Genomic DNA, 19,998 nt, shown 5'->3' on the forward strand with positions numbered 1-19,998 from the left:
GGATGGGGATTGGGAAAAAGGGGATGGGGAGGGGAAAATCACAGGCCCGAAGCTTTATTGAAAGACAAGACACATAAGGGGAGAGGGGGAGGAGGGGTTTAGTCCTCATCCTCGTCCTCCGGACTTTCCACGATGGAATAGTCTCTGAGCAGGCTGTGGATCAGCCTGCGGCAGTCCTGGATGGACATCCTCTCCCTCCTCAAGATGAGCCGGTTCCTGGCGACCCAAACGGCATCCTTGAAGCAGTTCATAAGTCGCCAAGCCTCCTGGATGGCTCCGACGGTATGAACCCCAGGGAAGAGTCCGTAAAACACAGAATGGTGCGATAGGCTCGCCCTGGGGACAGAGTTCCTCAGGTCGTCCTCAAGGGCAGTCAACAGGCGCTGTGCAAATCCGCAGTCCCAAAAAGTGTGCAAAGATGTTTCCTCCACGAAGGGGCACCTTGGGCAGTACCGGGTCTTGCACAGGTTCCGGGCATGCATGAATGACCGGACGGGCAGTCCGCCCTGAATCGCCATCCACGACAAGTCCTTGTGCCCGTTGGTCAGCCTGTCAGACGACACATTTGTCCACACAGTCTCCAGCGTGTCCTGGTGAAGTCCTGTGATGTTCTCCACGTCATCCTTGGCTCTGATGAGCTTGTGGATAGTTTTGGGCTTCCACAAGTCGGGCTTGAGTCCCTCCAGTTGATGTTCCCCCACAAATCGAACGACGTCTCCGTAGAACCATGGCGTCGTCCAGTTGTAGGGGAAGGAGCTGTCCCACTTGTCCCAGCCGAGTCGCCTCCAAAGAGGAAGCAGGAAGAAGCGAGACATGGACCTGCCCGCGGAGCCATTCTTGACTTGCAAAGTCCGGCGGACACAATCACACACAAAAGAGGATCGCAGGAGGGTGGGGATATCTGGAACGCCCTTCCCACCCTTGCGAGGCTCCTTGTACATGACGGCCCGCCTGACTCTGTCCATCTTGGATCCCCAGACAAAGTGAAACACTGTCCTGGTAATGGCCCTGCACACAGTGACGTGTGGGGGCCAGGCCTGCGCCGTGTACTGCAAGACGGGCAGGACCTCATTACGCAGGACGAGTGCCTTACCCTCACAAGTGAGGTGTCTGAGGCTCCAGAGTCCGATCCGTTGCTTCACCTTGGCCAAGCGTTCTTGCCAGGACTTGAGGGCCGCTCCTTCCTTCCCGAACCAGACTCCCAGCACCTTGAGGAAATCCGGTTGAATGTTGAAGGGGAAGGGGGCGGAGGAGGCCGGCTGCCAATCCCCGAAGAGCATGGCTTCCGACTTCCTGCAGTTGACTTTGGCCCCTGAAGCCCAGCCGAACCTCTCACACGTCTGGACGAGGGCGTCGACTGAACCACGATCAGCGCAGAAGACGGTGACGTCGTCCATGTAGAGCGAGCACTTGACCTCGTGTCGTCCCGGACCCGGTGCGGTGATCCCTCTGATCTCTCCATTCTGCCGGATAGCCTCTGCGAAGAGTTCTATAACACAAACAAAAAGAAGAGGTGATAGAGGGCAGCCTTGTCTGACCCCAGAGAGGACAGGGAAGGGGTCAGTCTTCCAGCCGTTCACCAACACCGAGCTGTGGATATCAAAATACATCAGACGGACATACGAACAAAACATGTTACCCAAACCTAACCGGTGCAGAGCTCGGCCCATGAACTCGTGGGAAACCCGGTCGAAGGCCTTCTCCTGATCCAAGGAGACCAGGGCCGCGTGTGCGCGGCGGACCTTGATGTACTCGACCGTGTCCCGCACGAGAGCGAGGCTGTCTGCGATGCGACGTCCAGGGATGCCGCAGGTCTGGTCCGGGTGGATGATCCGTCCGATGACCGTCTTAAGTCGTGTCGCCATTGTCTTGGCCAGGATCTTGTAGTCCACGTTGAGCAGAGTGATGGGACGCCAATTCCTCAGGTCGCACCTCTCTCCCTTCCGCTTGTACAGGATCGTGACCATTCCTTCCCTCAAAGATGGAGGCATTCTACCCTCCACCACCATCTCCTCGTACAGGTCCAACAGGTCCGGACAGATGAGGTCTCCCAGCGCTACATAGAGCTCCGCTGGAAGACCAACACTGCCCGGGGTCCTGCCGGTCCTAAAGGATTTAGCGGCAGAGAGCAATTCGCCCACCATCAGAGGTTTGTCCAAGGCTGCCGTGCCTGCAGGATCAAGATGGTTAGTGATACCTGACAGGAACTTATCAGCAGCGTCGGGGTCGGTAGTCTTGTGGGAGTAGAGTTCGCTGTAGAAGTCGCTGACGACCTTCATCACGTCCTCCTTCCCACGTCGCATGTTTCCGCTCTCGTCTCGCAGCTCGTTCAGGGGCGTGTGACCGGCATGAAGTTTCCTGAAAAAGAATGAGTTACATTTCTCACCCTTCTCCAGATTCTCCACTTTGGAACGGAAGACGATTCGCTTGGACTCCTCCTCAAAGTGCCTTTTCAGGCTCTTCTTGGTCTCCTCCAGCTCCTCCCTCACGTCCCAGCCGCAGTGAAGAAGGTCCTGCAGCGACCGCAGCTCGCGCTGCAGCCCTCTGAAGTCCCTCCTCTTCTCACACGCCTGTTGTCGACCCTTGGCCTGAAAGAAACAGCGAAACTCAAGTTTAACATATTCCCACCAATCAGAGACTGTTTGGAAGATACCCTTGTAGGACTGCCACATTGCGTAGGCTGCTCTCAGCTCCTCCACGACTTCATCCTGAGCCAGCAGAGCACAATTCAGCTTCCAGGAGCCGGGGCCGGACGGAAAACCGTCGCCGAGGACACCTTGTAAGTGAATGGCTCTGTGGTCGGAGAAGAAGCAGGGGACCATCGAGTGCCTACTCTGCCTGACTGCCCGAGAGGTGAACACAAAGTCAATCCTGGAGCGGAGTGAGCCATCGGGTCGGCTCCACGAATAGTTTGTGGAGCCTCTCCCCATGGAGCCCACCACGTCCTGAAGAGAGGCCTCGGTTACCATCTCGATGAGCAGCTTGGACGTGATGTCCAACTTGGCAGATGTGCCAGAACTACGACCATCCTCCTCGATGGGGCAGTTGAAATCCCCGGCCATCACTAAGGTCCTGGTGGTGGCAAGCTGAAGCCGCAGGGTCTGGAAAAGCTCCAAACGCTCATTCTTCAGTGGGGACGCATACTACACTTGATCTTAGCCAACAGGCCGAGAAGCGATAACCAGAATTGGTTTCAAACTACGGAGCCACCCAAGGATCCTGAAAAGTCCATTTGTGGAGATGAGCTCCTGGACTCCCGTTAAGAAGACATGTTGTCAACCTCTAGATCCCTTACATGCCTGCACTTTTCGGCTTGCTGCTGCTGCAATCCACGCGTTTTAGATCTGCATAACTCCACCTCTTTAAACACAGCACCTTCACCCCCTGCTGTTCCCACCCGCCTCAACACCATTGGAAGGGAGGAGAACCAATTAAGGCGGGGGGTGGGGTGGAACGAGCAGCTGTCTACCCTTAGCAGGAGGGCTCCTGATTACATACCTCTCCTGCTGCTGCTGCTGCTGGCTGTCCAGCAGCAGACTGAAGGTGGCTGCTGCTGTGCACAGGTATATAAAGGCTCAGAGCCTATTATGACACGCGCAGCCAGCGTTCCATTGCCACATTCCATCTACTGCAGGCAGGATACCTGGCTGGCTGAATGTCGCTGAGAAGCTCACAGAGACCGCCATAAGCAACAGTTTAACAGAATGCCACAGACTAATCAACCAAACTTTTTGGGTTGGGTTCTCTTTTATAGTCTGCAGGCATTAAATGAAAGAAGTCAGTGTTCCAGCAGAAGGAGACAACGTTTCAGAAAAGGCATTGTAGCAAACCAAAAAAGAAATTTTAAGCGCAGCAGAGTAACCAGCGCACATACCTGTTAGCTCAGGTGAGTTTAAAAGGCTGCTGTTGATAACAAGGGCATTTGCTAAATAGATGGTGTGTGTGCAACAATATACTGAAAGGTCAATTATATTGTGCAGCTTATCTCACCACCTGTAGTTATTTAGGTGAAAGCTCCAAAATGCTTGCCTAATATGTCTGTTTATCCAAAAGGAAGTAAAAAGGGAGAGCTAGAAAGATAGCATTGCATCACATTACATGGCAATGCAATGCACAGTTGCTGAAGTTGAACCAAAATGAGCTTGTAATCTGGCTTCTGCAACTTTGAACATGAAAAATCCAATGAGGAGAAGAAAAGCAAAGCCAAAGAGTCCATCCCAAAATCCGACAAACAAGCAAAATGAACAAAAAACATTGAATTCAATTCTTTCTGATTTTAGAAACTGCATTAAAGAAGGGGTGCACCGGTCCTGGAGATACTGCAATACCAGGTCAATGCGTGGAGTGGACAGAGCAAGCTCTTTTTCCATCTCCCTGTTCTAAAAATCCATTTAATATATGGTCCCCAGATAGGGGACGTATCAGATATTAAACTGATAAGAACAGATTTTTTTTTTTTTATCGAAAGCCCGAATTCGTGTACAAAACCCGAGTGCGCTTAAAAAAGTGACAAGTGCCACAAAAAAAAGTGCACTAGGATGCTGGTCTTCTTGAAACCTTCTCCAAAAGGAGAAGGGTCCCCCAAACCATTCCCCGTCCCTCCGTGCCAGAAGGCCACAGCGAGGCACAGGGACAAATAGCCACCTCCAGCCGGAGCCAGAGGCGACCCAATCTTGCCCTCAATACCTGCCCGAGTTCTCACCCGAGCAAGGCACTGGGAGCCAAAGACTGTGCTCCCCTCCCGGAAGAGGGGAGCCAACAACGCTCTCCTCCCGAAAGAGGAGAGCCAGGGGGGTTCAGGGGGGAGCGGAACCTGATGGCCACACACTCCCCCCCTAGACCTGCCAAGAGAGGAACCCGTAAGGGAACCGCATCCCGACAAAATCCTAGTAAGGACGTGGACACACGTGAAAAAGTGGACACACAGTGACAAAAAAAAATTAAATAAATAGTGAAGGTTTCACAGTATAATACTGCCCGGACCTTCGACCGGGAATTGAAAAATTCCCCATCCTAAGGCCAGAAGGCCCGGAATAAGGGTGTGTGTGAAGAAAGAAATATTGAAGTGCTAGTGCAAATGTGCCATAAACTCAAGTGGGGTTCCCAATCCCAGTGAGTTAAGGCACCCCAGGGTCACCACTCCTGGGGCACTTCACACTTCGGGCTTTCGATCTTCCCCGGCCCAATGGCGTCGATCCTGGGGGGCCATGCTTTCCACCAGATGACTATATTAGCCACCTGGCGTACTAACAAGCGCCTAAACCCCAGTGTGCATAATGTATCAATCTACTAGGGCGGCAAACATCCAAAACCGCCTTTTCGAAAGATACTACACTTGATCTTAGCCAAAAGGCCGAGAAGCGATAACCAGAATTGGTTTCAAACTACGGAGCCACCCAAGGATCCTGAAAAGTCCATTTGTGGAGATGAGCTCCTGGACTCCCGTTAAGAAGACATGTTGTCAACCTCTAGATCCCTTACATGCCTGCACTTTTCGGCTTGCTGCTGCTGCAATCCACGCGTTTTAGATCTGCATAACTCCACCTCTTTAAACACAGCACCTTCACCCCCTGCTGTTCCCACCCGCCTCAACACCGTTGGAAGGGAGGAGAACCAATTAAGGCGGGGGGTGGGGTGGAACGAGCAGCTGTCTACCCTTAGCAGGAGGGCTCCTGATTACATACCTCTCCTGCTGCTGCTGCTGCTGGCTGTCCAGCAGCAGACTGAAGGTGGCTGCTGCTGTGCACAGGTATATAAAGGCTCAGAGCCTATTATGACACGCGCAGCCAGCGTTCCATTGCCACATTCCATCTACTGCAGGCAGGATACCTGGCTGGCTGAATGTCGCTGAGAAGCTCACAGAGACCGCCATAAGCAACAGTTTAACAGAATGCCACAGACTAATCAACCAAACTTTTTGGGTTGGGTTCTCTTTTATAGTCTGCAGGCATTAAATGAAAGAAGTCAGTGTTCCAGCAGAAGGAGACAACGTTTCAGAAAAGGCATTGTAGCAAACCAAAAAAGAAATTTTAAGCGCAGCAGAGTAACCAGCGCACATACCTGTTAGCTCAGGTGAGTTTAAAAGGCTGCTGTTGATAACAAGGGCATTTGCTAAATAGATGGTGTGTGTGCAACAATATACTGAAAGGTCAATTATATTGTGCAGCTTATCTCACCACCTGTAGTTATTTAGGTGAAAGCTCCAAAATGCTTGCCTAATATGTCTGTTTATCCAAAAGGAAGTAAAAAGGGAGAGCTAGAAAGATAGCATTGCATCACATTACATGGCAATGCAATGCACAGTTGCTGAAGTTGAACCAAAATGAGCTTGTAATCTGGCTTCTGCAACTTTGAACATGAAAAATCCAATGAGGAGAAGAAAAGCAAAGCCAAAGAGTCCATCCCAAAATCCGACAAACAAGCAAAATGAACAAAAAACATTGAATTCAATTCTTTCTGATTTTAGAAACTGCATTAAAGAAGGGGTGCACCGGTCCTGGAGATACTGCAATACCAGGTCAATGCGTGGAGTGGACAGAGCAAGCTCTTTTTCCATCTCCCTGTTCTAAAAATCCATTTAATATATGGTCCCCAGATAGGGGACGTATCAGATATTAAACTGATAAGAACAGATACTACACTTGATCTTAGCCAAAAGGCCGAGAAGCGATAACCAGAATTGGTTTCAAACTACGGAGCCACCCAAGGATCCTGAAAAGTCCATTTGTGGAGATGAGCTCCTGGACTCCCATTAAGAAGACATGTTGTCAACCTCTAGATCCCTTACATGCCTGCACTTTTCGGCTTGCTGCTGCTGCAATCCACGCGTTTTAGATCTGCATAACTCCACCTCTTTAAACACAGCACCTTCACCCCCTGCTGTTCCCACCCGCCTCAACACCGTTGGAAGGGAGGAGAACCAATTAAGGCGGGGGGTGGGGTGGAACGAGCAGCTGTCTACCCTTAGCAGGAGGGCTCCTGATTACATACCTCTCCTGCTGCTGCTGCTGCTGGCTGTCCAGCAGCAGACTGAAGGTGGCTGCTGCTGTGCACAGGTATATAAAGGCTCAGAGCCTATTATGACACGCGCAGCCAGCGTTCCATTGCCACATTCCATCTACTGCAGGCAGGATACCTGGCTGGCTGAATGTCGCTGAGAAGCTCACAGAGACCGCCATAAGCAACAGTTTAACAGAATGCCACAGACTAATAAACCAAACTTTTTGGGTTGGGTTCTCTTTTATAGTCTGCAGGCATTAAATGAAAGAAGTCAGTGTTCCAGCAGAAGGAGACAACGTTTCAGAAAAGGCATTGTAGCAAACCAAAAAAGAAATTTTAAGCGCAGCAGAGTAACCAGCGCACATACCTGTTAGCTCAGGTGAGTTTAAAAGGCTGCTGTTGATAACAAGGGCATTTGCTAAATAGATGGTGTGTGTGCAACAATATACTGAAAGGTCAATTATATTGTGCAGCTTATCTCACCACCTGTAGTTATTTAGGTGAAAGCTCCAAAATGCTTGCCTAATATGTCTGTTTATCCAAAAGGAAGTAAAAAGGGAGAGCTAGAAAGATAGCATTGCATCACATTACATGGCAATGCAATGCACAGTTGCTGAAGTTGAACCAAAATGAGCTTGTAATCTGGCTTCTGCAACTTTGAACATGAAAAATCCAATGAGGAGAAGAAAAGCAAAGCCAAAGAGTCCATCCCAAAATCCGACAAACAAGCAAAATGAACAAAAAACATTGAATTCAATTCTTTCTGATTTTAGAAACTGCATTAAAGAAGGGGTGCACCGGTCCTGGAGATACTGCAATACCAGGTCAATGCGTGGAGTGGACAGAGCAAGCTCTTTTTCCATCTCCCTGTTCTAAAAATCCATTTAATATATGGTCCCCAGATAGGGGACGTATCAGATATTAAACTGATAAGAACAGATTTTTTGATTGAATATATCTTTTATTAGCACAAAAAATAAGTTAACAGACAGTGTACAGTGCCGCAGCCCAGTACACCCAGAATTCTACATCATATTTACATAGCATGAGGATACGACGCACTAACTAGACACATCACACCCCTATGCTACACAAAACACTCAATCTGAAAGAAAAAGCATGTCAATCAATACAGTACGACGAACCGTGATAAGGGATGGGGATTGGGAAAAAGGGGATGGGGAGGGGAAAATCACAGGCCCGAAGCTTTATTGAAAGACAAGACACATAAGGGGAGAGGGGGAGGAGGGGTTTAGTCCTCATCCTCGTCCTCCGGACCGTCCTCGATGGAATAGTCTCTGAGCAGGCTGTGGATCAGCCTGCGGCAGTCCTGGATGGACATCCTCTCCCTCCTCAAGATGAGCCGGTTCCTGGCGACCCAAACGGCATCCTTGAAGCAGTTCATAAGGCGCCAAGCCTCCTGGATGGCTCTGACGGTATGAACCCCAGGGAAGAGTCCATAAAGCACAGAATGGTGCGATAGGCTCGCCCTGGGGACAGAGTTCCTCAGGTCGTCCTCAAGGGCAGTCAACAGGCGCTGTGCAAATCAGATACTACACTTGATCTTAGCCAAAAGGCCGAGAAGCGATAACCAGAATTGGTTTCAAACTACGGAGCCACCCAAGGATCCTGAAAAGTCCATTTGTGGAGATGAGCTCCTGGACTCCCGTTAAGAAGACATGTTGTCAACCTCTAGATCCCTTACATGCCTGCACTTTTCGGCTTGCTGCTGCTGCAATCCACGCGTTTTAGATCTGCATAACTCCACCTCTTTAAACACAGCACCTTCACCCCCTGCTGTTCCCACCCGCCTCAACACCGTTGGAAGGGAGGAGAACCAATTAAGGCGGGGGGTGGGGTGGAACGAGCAGCTGTCTACCCTTAGCAGGAGGGCTCCTGATTACATACCTCTCCTGCTGCTGCTGCTGCTGGCTGTCCAGCAGCAGACTGAAGGTGGCTGCTGCTGTGCACAGGTATATAAAGGCTCAGAGCCTATTATGACACGCGCAGCCAGCGTTCCATTGCCACATTCCATCTACTGCAGGCAGGATACCTGGCTGGCTGAATGTCGCTGAGAAGCTCACAGAGACCGCCATAAGCAACAGTTTAACAGAATGCCACAGACTAATCAACCAAACTTTTTGGGTTGGGTTCTCTTTTATAGTCTGCAGGCATTAAATGAAAGAAGTCAGTGTTCCAGCAGAAGGAGACAACGTTTCAGAAAAGGCATTGTAGCAAACCAAAAAAGAAATTTTAAGTGCAGCAGAGTAACCAGCGCACATACCTGTTAGCTCAGGTGAGTTTAAAAGGCTGCTGTTGATAACAAGGGCATTTGCTAAATAGATGGTGTGTGTGCAACAATATACTGAAAGGTCAATTATATTGTGCAGCTTATCTCACCATCTGTAGTTATTTAGGTGAAAGCTCCAAAATGCTTGCCTAATATGTCTGTTTATCCAAAAGGAAGTAAAAAGGGAGAGCTAGAAAGATAGCATTGCATCACATTACATGGCAATGCAATGCACAGTTGCTGAAGTTGAACCAAAATGAGCTTGTAATCTGGCTTCTGCAACTTTGAACATGAAAAATCCAATGAGGAGAAGAAAAGCAAAGCCAAAGAGTCCATCCCAAAATCCGACAAACAAGCAAAATGAACAAAAAACATTGAATTCAATTCTTTCTGATTTTAGAAACTGCATTAAAGAAGGGGTGCACCGGTCCTGGAGATACTGCAATACCAGGTCAATGCGTGGAGTGGACAGAGCAAGCTCTTTTTCCATCTCCCTGTTCTAAAAATCCATTTAATATATGGTCCCCAGATAGGGGACGTATCAGATATTAAACTGATAAGAACAGATTTTTTTTTTTTTATCGAAAGCCCGAATTCGTGTACAAAACCCGAGTGCGCTTAAAAAAGTGACAAGTGCCACAAAAAAAAGTGCACTAGGATGCTGGTCTTCTTGAAACCTTCTCCAAAAGGAGAAGGGTCCCCCAAACCATTCCCCGTCCCTCCGTGCCAGAAGGCCACAGCGAGGCACAGGGACAAATAGCCACCTCCAGCCGGAGCCAGAGGCGACCCAATCTTGCCCTCAATACCTGCCCGAGTTCTCACCCGAGCAAGGCACTGGGAGCCAAAGACTGTGCTCCCCTCCCGGAAGAGGGGAGCCAACAACGCTCTCCTCCCGAAAGAGGAGAGCCAGGGGGGTTCAGGGGGGAGCGGAACCTGATGGCCACACACTCCCCCCCTAGACCTGCCAAGAGAGGAACCCGTAAGGGAACCGCATCCCGACAAAATCCTAGTAAGGACGTGGACACACGTGAAAAAGTGGACACACAGTGACAAAAAAAAATTAAATAAATAGTGAAGGTTTCACAGTATAATACTGCCCGGACCTTCGACCGGGAATTGAAAAATTCCCCATCCTAAGGCCAGAAGGCCCGGAATAAGGGTGTGTGTGAAGAAAGAAATATTGAAGTGCTAGTGCAAATGTGCCATAAACTCAAGTGGGGTTCCCAATCCCAGTGAGTTAAGGCACCCCAGGGTCACCACTCCTGGGGCACTTCACACTTCGGGCTTTCGATCTTCCCCGGCCCAATGGCGTCGATCCTGGGGGGCCATGCTTTCCACCAGATGACTATATTAGCCACCTGGCGTACTAACAAGCGCCTAAACCCCAGTGTGCATAATGTATCAATCTACTAGGGCGGCAAACATCCAAAACCGCCTTTTCGAAAGATACTACACTTGATCTTAGCCAAAAGGCCGAGAAGCGATAACCAGAATTGGTTTCAAACTACGGAGCCACCCAAGGATCCTGAAAAGTCCATTTGTGGAGATGAGCTCCTGGACTCCCGTTAAGAAGACATGTTGTCAACCTCTAGATCCCTTACATGCCTGCACTTTTCGGCTTGCTGCTGCTGCAATCCACGCGTTTTAGATCTGCATAACTCCACCTCTTTAAACACAGCACCTTCACCCCCTGCTGTTCCCACCCGCCTCAACACCGTTGGAAGGGAGGAGAACCAATTAAGGCGGGGGGTGGGGTGGAACGAGCAGCTGTCTACCCTTAGCAGGAGGGCTCCTGATTACATACCTCTCCTGCTGCTGCTGCTGCTGGCTGTCCAGCAGCAGACTGAAGGTGGCTGCTGCTGTGCACAGGTATATAAAGGCTCAGAGCCTATTATGACACGCGCAGCCAGCGTTCCATTGCCACATTCCATCTACTGCAGGCAGGATACCTGGCTGGCTGAATGTCGCTGAGAAGCTCACAGAGACCGCCATAAGCAACAGTTTAACAGAATGCCACAGACTAATCAACCAAACTTTTTGGGTTGGGTTCTCTTTTATAGTCTGCAGGCATTAAATGAAAGAAGTCAGTGTTCCAGCAGAAGGAGACAACGTTTCAGAAAAGGCATTGTAGCAAACCAAAAAAGAAATTTTAAGCGCAGCAGAGTAACCAGCGCACATACCTGTTAGCTCAGGTGAGTTTAAAAGGCTGCTGTTGATAACAAGGGCATTTGCTAAATAGATGGTGTGTGTGCAACAATATACTGAAAGGTCAATTATATTGTGCAGCTTATCTCACCACCTGTAGTTATTTAGGTGAAAGCTCCAAAATGCTTGCCTAATATGTCTGTTTATCCAAAAGGAAGTAAAAAGGGAGAGCTAGAAAGATAGCATTGCATCACATTACATGGCAATGCAATGCACAGTTGCTGAAGTTGAACCAAAATGAGCTTGTAATCTGGCTTCTGCAACTTTGAACATGAAAAATCCAATGAGGAGAAGAAAAGCAAAGCCAAAGAGTCCATCCCAAAATCCGACAAACAAGCAAAATGAACAAAAAACATTGAATTCAATTCTTTCTGATTTTAGAAACTGCATTAAAGAAGGGGTGCACCGGTCCTGGAGATACTGCAATACCAGGTCAATGCGTGGAGTGGACAGAGCAAGCTCTTTTTCCATCTCCCTGTTCTAAAAATCCATTTAATATATGGTCCCCAGATAGGGGACGTATCAGATATTAAACTGATAAGAACAGATACTACACTTGATCTTAGCCAAAAGGCCGAGAAGCGATAACCAGAATTGGTTTCAAACTACGGAGCCACCCAAGGATCCTGAAAAGTCCATTTGTGGAGATGAGCTCCTGGACTCCCGTTAAGAAGACATGTTGTCAACCTCTAGCTCCCTTACATGCCTGCACTTTTCGGCTTGCTGCTGCTGCAATCCACGCGTTTTAGATCTGCATAACTCCACCTCTTTAAACACAGCACCTTCACCCCCTGCTGTTCCCACCCGCCTCAACACCGTTGGAAGTGAGGAGAACCAATTAAGGCGGGGGGTGGGGTGGAACGAGCAGCTGTCTACCCTTAGCAGGAGGGCTCCTGATTACATACCTCTCCTGCTGCTGCTGCTGCTGGCGGTCCAGCAGCAGACTGAAGGTGGCTGCTGCTGTGCACAGGTATATAAAGGCTCAGAGCCTATTATGACACGCGCAGCCAGCGTTCCATTGCCACATTCCATCTACTGCAGGCAGGATACCTGGCTGGCTGAATGTCGCTGAGAAGCTCACAGAGACCGCCATAAGCAACAGTTTAACAGAATGCCACAGACTAATCAACCAAACTTTTTGGGTTGGGTTCTCTTTTATAGTCTGCAGGCATTAAATGAAAGAAGTCAGTGTTCCAGCAGAAGGAGACAACGTTTCAGAAAAGGCATTGTAGCAAACCAAAAAAGAAATTTTAAGCGCAGCAGAGTAACCAGCGCACATACCTGTTAGCTCAGGTGAGTTTAAAAGGCTGCTGTTGATAACAAGGGCATTTGCTAAATAGATGGTGTGTGTGCAACAATATACTGAAAGGTCAATTATATTGTGCAGCTTATCTCACCACCTGTAGTTATTTAGGTGAAAGCTCCAAAATGCTTGCCTAATATGTCTGTTTATCCAAAAGGAAGTAAAAAGGGAGAGCTAGAAAGATAGCATTGCATCACATTACATGGCAATGCAATGCACAGTTGCTGAAGTTGAACCAAAATGAGCTTGTAATCTGGCTTCTGCAACTTTGAACATGAAAAATCCAATGAGGAGAAGAAAAGCAAAGCCAAAGAGTCCATCCCAAAATCCGACAAACAAGCAAAATGAACAAAAAACATTGAATTCAATTCTTTCTGATTTTAGAAACTGCATTAAAGAAGGGGTGCACCGGTCCTGGAGATACTGCAATACCAGGTCAATGCGTGGAGTGGACAGAGCAAGCTCTTTTTCCATCTCCCTGTTCTAAAAATCCATTTAATATATGGTCCCCAGATAGGGGACGTATCAGATATTAAACTGATAAGAACAGATACTACACTTGATCTTAGCCAAAAGGCCGAGAAGCGATAACCAGAATTGGTTTCAAACTACGGAGCCACCCAAGGATCCTGAAAAGTCCATTTGTGGAGATGAGCTCCTGGACTCCCGTTAAGAAGACATGTTGTCAACCTCTAGATCCCTTACATGCCTGCACTTTTCGGCTTGCTGCTGCTGCAATCCACGCGTTTTAGATCTGCATAACTCCACCTCTTTAAACACAGCACCTTCACCCCCTGCTGTTCCCACCCGCCTCAACACCGTTGGAAGGGAGGAGAACCAATTAAGGCGGGGGGTGGGGTGGAACGAGCAGCTGTCTACCCTTAGCAGGAGGGCTCCTGATTACATACCTCTCCTGCTGCTGCTGCTGCTGGCTGTCCAGCAGCAGACTGAAGGTGGCTGCTGCTGTGCACAGGTATATAAAGGCTCAGAGCCTATTATGACACGCGCAGCCAGCGTTCCATTGCCACATTCCATCTACTGCAGGCAGGATACCTGGCTGGCTGAATGTCGCTGAGAAGCTCACAGAGACCGCCATAAGCAACAGTTTAACAGAATGCCACAGACTAATCAACCAAACTTTTTGGGTTGGGTTCTCTTTTATAGTCTGCAGGCATTAAATGAAAGAAGTCAGTGTTCCAGCAGAAGGAGACAACGTTTCAGAAAAGGCATTGTAGCAAACCAAAAAAGAAATTTTAAGTGCAGCAGAGTAACCAGCGCACATACCTGTTAGCTCAGGTGAGTTTAAAAGGCTGCTGTTGATAACAAGGGCATTTGCTAAATAGATGGTGTGTGTGCAACAATATACTGAAAGGTCAATTATATTGTGCAGCTTATCTCACCACCTGTAGTTATTTAGGTGAAAGCTCCAAAATGCTTGCCTAATATGTCTGTTTATCCAAAAGGAAGTAAAAAGGGAGAGCTAGAAAGATAGCATTGCATCACATTACATGGCAATGCAATGCACAGTTGCTGAAGTTGAACCAAAATGAGCTTGTAATCTGGCTTCTGCAACTTTGAACATGAAAAATCCAATGAGGAGAAGAAAAGCAAAGCCAAAGAGTCCATCCCAAAATCCGACAAACAAGCAAAATGAACAAAAAACATTGAATTCAATTCTTTCTGATTTTAGAAACTGCATTAAAGAAGGGGTGCACCGGTCCTGGAGATACTGCAATACCAGGTCAATGCGTGGAGTGGACAGAGCAAGCTCTTTTTCCATCTCCCTGTTCTAAAAATCCATTTAATATATGGTCCCCAGATAGGGGACGTATCAGATATTAAACTGATAAGAACAGATACTACACTTGATCTTAGCCAAAAGGCCGAGAAGCGATAACCAGAATTGGTTTCAAACTACGGAGCCACCCAAGGATCCTGAAAAGTCCATTTGTGGAGATGAGCTCCTGGACTCCCGTTAAGAAGACATGTTGTCAACCTCTAGATCCCTTACATGCCTGCACTTTTCGGCTTGCTGCTGCTGCAATCCACGCGTTTTAGATCTGCATAACTCCACCTCTTTAAACACAGCACCTTCACCCCCTGCTGTTCCCACCCGCCTCAACACCGTTGGAAGGGAGGAGAACCAATTAAGGCGGGGGGTGGGGTGGAACGAGCAGCTGTCTACCCTTAGCAGGAGGGCTCCTGATTACATACCTCTCCTGCTGCTGCTGCTGCTGGCTGTCCAGCAGCAGACTGAAGGTGGCTGCTGCTGTGCACAGGTATATAAAGGCTCAGAGCCTATTATGACACGCGCAGCCAGCGTTCCATTGCCACATTCCATCTACTGCAGGCAGGATACCTGGCTGGCTGAATGTCGCTGAGAAGCTCACAGAGACCGCCATAAGCAACAGTTTAACAGAATGCCACAGACTAATCAACCAAACTTTTTGGGTTGGGTTCTCTTTTATAGTCTGCAGGCATTAAATGAAAGAAGTCAGTGTTCCAGCAGAAGGAGACAACGTTTCAGAAAAGGCATTGTAGCAAACCAAAAAAGAAATTTTAAGTGCAGCAGAGTAACCAGCGCACATACCTGTTAGCTCAGGTGAGTTTAAAAGGCTGCTGTTGATAACAAGGGCATTTGCTAAATAGATGGTGTGTGTGCAACAATATACTGAAAGGTCAATTATATTGTGCAGCTTATCTCACCACCTGTAGTTATTTAGGTGAAAGCTCCAAAATGCTTGCCTAATATGTCTGTTTATCCAAAAGGAAGTAAAAAGGGAGAGCTAGAAAGATAGCATTGCATCACATTACATGGCAATGCAATGCACAGTTGCTGAAGTTGAACCAAAATGAGCTTGTAATCTGGCTTCTGCAACTTTGAACATGAAAAATCCAATGAGGAGAAGAAAAGCAAAGCCAAAGAGTCCATCCCAAAATCCGACAAACAAGCAAAATGAACAAAAAACATTGAATTCAATTCTTTCTGATTTTAGAAACTGCATTAAAGAAGGGGTGCACCGGTCCTGGAGATACTGCAATACCAGGTCAATGCGTGGAGTGGACAGAGCAAGCTCTTTTTCCATCTCCCTGTTCTAAAAATCTATTTAATATATGGTCCCCAGATAGGGGACGTATCAGATATTAAACTGATAAGAACAGATACTACACTTGATCTTAGCCAAAAGGCCGAGAAGCGATAACCAGAATTGGTTTCAAACTACGGAGCCACCCAAGGATCCTGAAAAGTCCATTTGTGGAGATGAGCTCCTGGACTCCCGTTAAGAAGACATGTTGTCAACCTCTAGATCCCTTACATGCCTGCACTTTTCGGCTTGCTGCTGCTGCAATCCACGCGTTTTAGATCTGCATAACTCCACCTCTTTAAACACAGCACCTTCACCCCCTGCTGTTCCCACCCGCCTCAACACCGTTGGAAGGGAGGAGAACCAATTTAGGCGGGGGGTGGGGTGGAACGAGCAGCTGTCTACCCTTAGCAGGAGGGCTCCTGATTACATACCTCTCCTGCTGCTGCTGCTGCTGGCTGTCCAGCAGCAGACTGAAGGTGGCTGCTGCTGTGCACAGGTATATAAAGGCTCAGAGCCTATTATGACACGCGCAGCCAGCGTTCCATTGCCACATTCCATCTACTGCAGGCAGGATACCTGGCTGGCTGAATGTCGCTGAGAAGCTCACAGAGACCGCCATAAGCAACAGTTTAACAGAATGCCACAGACTAATCAACCAAACTTTTTGGGTTGGGTTCTCTTTTATAGTCTGCAGGCATTAAATGAAAGAAGTCAGTGTTCCAGCAGAAGGAGACAACGTTTCAGAAAAGGCATTGTAGCAAACCAAAAAAGAAATTTTAAGCGCAGCAGAGTAACCAGCGCACATACCTGTTAGCTCAGGTGAGTTTAAAAGGCTGCTGTTGATAACAAGGGCATTTGCTAAATAGATGGTGTGTGTGCAACAATATACTGAAAGGTCAATTATATTGTGCAGCATATCTCACCACCTGTAGTTATTTAGGTGAAAGCTCCAAAATGCTTGCCTAATATGTCTGTTTATCCAAAAGGAAGTAAAAAGGGAGAGCTAGAAAGATAGCATTGCATCACATTACATGGCAATGCAATGCACAGTTGCTGAAGTTGAACCAAAATGAGCTTGTAATCTGGCTTCTGCAACTTTGAACATGAAAAATCCAATGAGGAGAAGAAAAGCAAAGCCAAAGAGTCCATCCCAAAATCCGACAAACAAGCAAAATGAACAAAAAACATTGAATTCAATTCTTTCTGATTTTAGAAACTGCATTAAAGAAGGGGTGCACCGGTCCTGGAGATACTGCAATACCAGGTCAATGCGTGGAGTGGACAGAGCAAGCTCTTTTTCCATCTCCCTGTTCTAAAAATCCATTTAATATATGGTCCCCAGATAGGGGACGTATCAGATATTAAACTGATAAGAACAGATTTTTTTTTTTTTTTTATCGAAAGCCCGAATTCGTGTACAAAACCCGAGTGCGCTTAAAAAAGTGACAAGTGCCACAAAAAAAGTGCACTAGGATGCTGGTCTTCTTGAAACCCTGTCCAAAAGGAGAAGGGTCCCCCAAACCATTCCCCGTCCCTCCGAGCCAGAAGGCCACAGCGAGGAACAGGGACAAATAGCCACCTCCAGCCGGAGCCAGAGGCGACCCAATCTTACCCCCAGCACCTGCCCGAGTTCTCACCCGAGCAAGGCACTGGGAGCCAAAGACTGTGCTCCCCTCCCGGAAGAGGGGAGCCAACAACGCTCTCCTCCCGAAAGAGGAGAGCCAAGGGGGTTCAGGGGAAAGCGGAACCTGATGGCCACACACTCCCCCCCTAGACCTGCCAAGAGAGGAACCCGTAAGGGAACCGCATCCCGACAAAATCCTAGTAGGACGTAACACACGTGAATAAGTGGACACACAGTGACAAAGAAATTTAAATAAATAGTGAAGGTTTCACAGTATAATACTGCCCGGACCTTCGACCGGGAATTGAAAAATTCCCCATCCTAAGGCCAGAAGGCCCGGAATAAGGGTGTGTGTGAAGAAAGAAATATTGAAGTGCTAGTGCAAATGTGCCATAAACTCAAGTGGGGTTCCCAATCCCAGTGAGTTAAGGCACCCCAGGGTCACCACTCCTGGGGCACTTCACACTTCGGGCTTTCGATCTTCCCCGGCCCAATGGCGTCGATCCTGGGGGGCCATGCTTTCCACCAGATGACTATATTAGCCACCTGGCGTACTAACAAGCGCCTAAACCCCAGTGTGCATAATGTATCAATCTACTAGGGCGGCCAACATCCAAAACCGCCTTTTCGAAAGATACTACACTTGATCTTAGCCAAAAGGCCGAGAAGCGATAACCAGAATTGGTTTCAAACTACGGAGCCACCCAAGGATCCTGAAAAGTCCATTTGTGGAGATGAGCTCCTGGACTCCTGTTAAGAAGACATGTTGTCAACCTCTAGATCCCTTACATGCCTGCACTTTTCGGCTTGCTGCTGCTGCAATCCACGCGTTTTAGATCTGCATAACTCCACCTCTTTAAACACAGCACCTTCACCCCCTGCTGTTCCCACCCACCTCAACACCGTTGGAAGGGAGGAGAACCAATTAAGGCGGGGGGTGGGGTGGAACGAGCAGCTGTCTACCCTTAGCAGGAGGGCTCCTGATTACATACCTCTCCTGCTGCTGCTGCTGCTGGCTGTCCAGCAGCAGACTGAAGGTGGCTGCTGCTGTACACAGGTATATAAAGGCTCAGAGCCTATTATGACACGCGCAGCCAGCGTTCCATTGCCACATTCCATCTACTGCAGGCAGGATACCTGGCTGGCTGAATGTCACTGAGAAGCTCACAGAGACCGCCATAAGCAACAGTTTAACAGAATGCCACAGACTAATCAACCAAACTTTTTGGGTTGGGTTCTCTTTTATAGTCTGCAGGCATTAAATGAAAGAAGTCAGTGTTCCAGCAGAAGGAGACAACGTTTCAGAAAAGGCATTATAGCAAACCAAAAAAGAAATTTTAAGCGCAGCAGAGTAACCAGCGCACATACCTGTTAGCTCAGGTGAGTTTAAAAGGCTGCTGTTGATAACAAGGGCATTTGCTAAATAGATGGTGTGTGTGCAACAATATACTGAAGGGTCAATTATATTGTGCAGCTTATCTCACCACCTGTAGTTATTTAGGTGAAAGCTCCAAAATGCTTGCCTAATATGTCTGTTTATCCAAAAGGAAGTAAAAAGGGAGAGCTAGAAAGATAGCATTGCATCACATTACATGGCAATGCAATGCACAGTTGCTGAAGTTGAACCAAAATGAGCTTGTAATCTGGCTTCTGCAACTTTGAACATGAAAAATCCAATGAGGAGAAGAAAAGCAAAGCCAAAGAGTCCATCCCAAAATCCGACAAACAAGCAAAATGAACAAAAAACATTGAATTCAATTCTTTCTGATTTTAGAAACTGCATTAAAGAAGGGGTGCACCGGTCCTGGAGATACTGCAATACCAGGTCAATGCGTGGAGTGGACAGAGCAAGCTCTTTTTCCATCTCCCTGTTCTAAAAATCCATTTAATATATGGTCCCCAGATAGGGGACGTATCAGATATTAAACTGATAAGAACAGATACTACACTTGATCTTAGCCAAAAGGCCGAGAAGCGATAACCAGAATTGGTTTCAAACTACGGAGCCACCCAAGGATCCTGAAAAGTCCATTTGTGGAGATGAGCTCCTGGACTCCCGTTAAGAAGACATGTTGTCAACCTCTAGATCCCTTACATGCCTGCACTTTTCGGCTTGCTGCTGCTGCAATCCACGCGTTTTAGATCTGCATAACTCCACCTCTTTAAACACAGCACCTTCACCCCCTGCTGTTCCCACCCGCCTCAACACCGTTGGAAGGGAGGAGAACCAATTAAGGCGGGGGGTGGGGTGGAACGAGCAGCTGTCTACCCTTAGCAGGAGGGCTCCTGATTACATACCTCTCCTGCTGCTGCTGCTGCTGGCTGTCCAGCAGCAGACTGAAGGTGGCTGCTGCTGTGCACAGGTATATAAAGGCTCAGAGCCTATTATGACACGCGCAGCCAGCGTTCCATTGCCACATTCCATCTACTGCAGGCAGGATACCTGGCTGGCTGAATGTCGCTGAGAAGCTCACAGAGACCGCCATAA

General features: G+C 48.1%; 10 non-coding genes and 4 pseudogenes across 10 annotated transcripts; all 14 read right to left on the reverse strand.

Annotated features, from left to right (window-relative positions):
* Positions 1 to 4,294: 4,294 nt before the first annotated feature.
* Positions 4,295 to 4,479, reverse strand: LOC141228407 (U2 spliceosomal RNA). The gene has a single exon (XR_012295293.1). It is a non-coding gene; the product is annotated as a U2 spliceosomal RNA (small nuclear RNA).
* A 794-nt stretch (positions 4,480 to 5,273) lies between these two features.
* On the reverse strand, positions 5,274 to 5,365 carry LOC141228500 (U2 spliceosomal RNA; annotated as a pseudogene).
* A 1,115-nt stretch (positions 5,366 to 6,480) lies between these two features.
* On the reverse strand, positions 6,481 to 6,671 carry LOC141228634 (U2 spliceosomal RNA). Its single transcript, XR_012295440.1, has one exon. It is a non-coding gene; the product is annotated as a U2 spliceosomal RNA (small nuclear RNA).
* Positions 6,672 to 7,786: 1,115 nt separating this feature from the next.
* LOC141228352 (U2 spliceosomal RNA) lies at positions 7,787 to 7,979 on the reverse strand. The gene has a single exon (XR_012295267.1). It is a non-coding gene; the product is annotated as a U2 spliceosomal RNA (small nuclear RNA).
* Positions 7,980 to 8,449: 470 nt separating this feature from the next.
* LOC141228492 (U2 spliceosomal RNA) lies at positions 8,450 to 8,588 on the reverse strand (annotated as a pseudogene).
* Positions 8,589 to 9,703: 1,115 nt separating this feature from the next.
* On the reverse strand, positions 9,704 to 9,888 carry LOC141228408 (U2 spliceosomal RNA). Its single transcript, XR_012295294.1, has one exon. It is a non-coding gene; the product is annotated as a U2 spliceosomal RNA (small nuclear RNA).
* A 794-nt stretch (positions 9,889 to 10,682) lies between these two features.
* LOC141228501 (U2 spliceosomal RNA) lies at positions 10,683 to 10,774 on the reverse strand (annotated as a pseudogene).
* A 1,115-nt stretch (positions 10,775 to 11,889) lies between these two features.
* LOC141228635 (U2 spliceosomal RNA) lies at positions 11,890 to 12,080 on the reverse strand. Its single transcript, XR_012295441.1, has one exon. It is a non-coding gene; the product is annotated as a U2 spliceosomal RNA (small nuclear RNA).
* Positions 12,081 to 13,195: 1,115 nt separating this feature from the next.
* Positions 13,196 to 13,386, reverse strand: LOC141228637 (U2 spliceosomal RNA). The gene has a single exon (XR_012295443.1). It is a non-coding gene; the product is annotated as a U2 spliceosomal RNA (small nuclear RNA).
* A 1,115-nt stretch (positions 13,387 to 14,501) lies between these two features.
* On the reverse strand, positions 14,502 to 14,692 carry LOC141228638 (U2 spliceosomal RNA). Its single transcript, XR_012295444.1, has one exon. It is a non-coding gene; the product is annotated as a U2 spliceosomal RNA (small nuclear RNA).
* Positions 14,693 to 15,807: 1,115 nt separating this feature from the next.
* LOC141228590 (U2 spliceosomal RNA) lies at positions 15,808 to 15,998 on the reverse strand. Its single transcript, XR_012295396.1, has one exon. It is a non-coding gene; the product is annotated as a U2 spliceosomal RNA (small nuclear RNA).
* Positions 15,999 to 17,113: 1,115 nt separating this feature from the next.
* Positions 17,114 to 17,296, reverse strand: LOC141228428 (U2 spliceosomal RNA). Its single transcript, XR_012295308.1, has one exon. It is a non-coding gene; the product is annotated as a U2 spliceosomal RNA (small nuclear RNA).
* Positions 17,297 to 18,091: 795 nt separating this feature from the next.
* LOC141228513 (U2 spliceosomal RNA) lies at positions 18,092 to 18,183 on the reverse strand (annotated as a pseudogene).
* A 1,115-nt stretch (positions 18,184 to 19,298) lies between these two features.
* On the reverse strand, positions 19,299 to 19,489 carry LOC141228639 (U2 spliceosomal RNA). Its single transcript, XR_012295445.1, has one exon. It is a non-coding gene; the product is annotated as a U2 spliceosomal RNA (small nuclear RNA).
* Between the last annotated feature and the right edge of the window lie 509 nt (positions 19,490 to 19,998).

This window comes from Phyllobates terribilis, unplaced genomic scaffold, assembly GCF_046119375.1.
Source record: "Phyllobates terribilis strain yellow unplaced genomic scaffold, ASM4611937v1 Scaffold_437__1_contigs__length_1545540, whole genome shotgun sequence".
NCBI lineage: Eukaryota > Metazoa > Chordata > Amphibia > Anura > Dendrobatidae > Phyllobates > Phyllobates terribilis.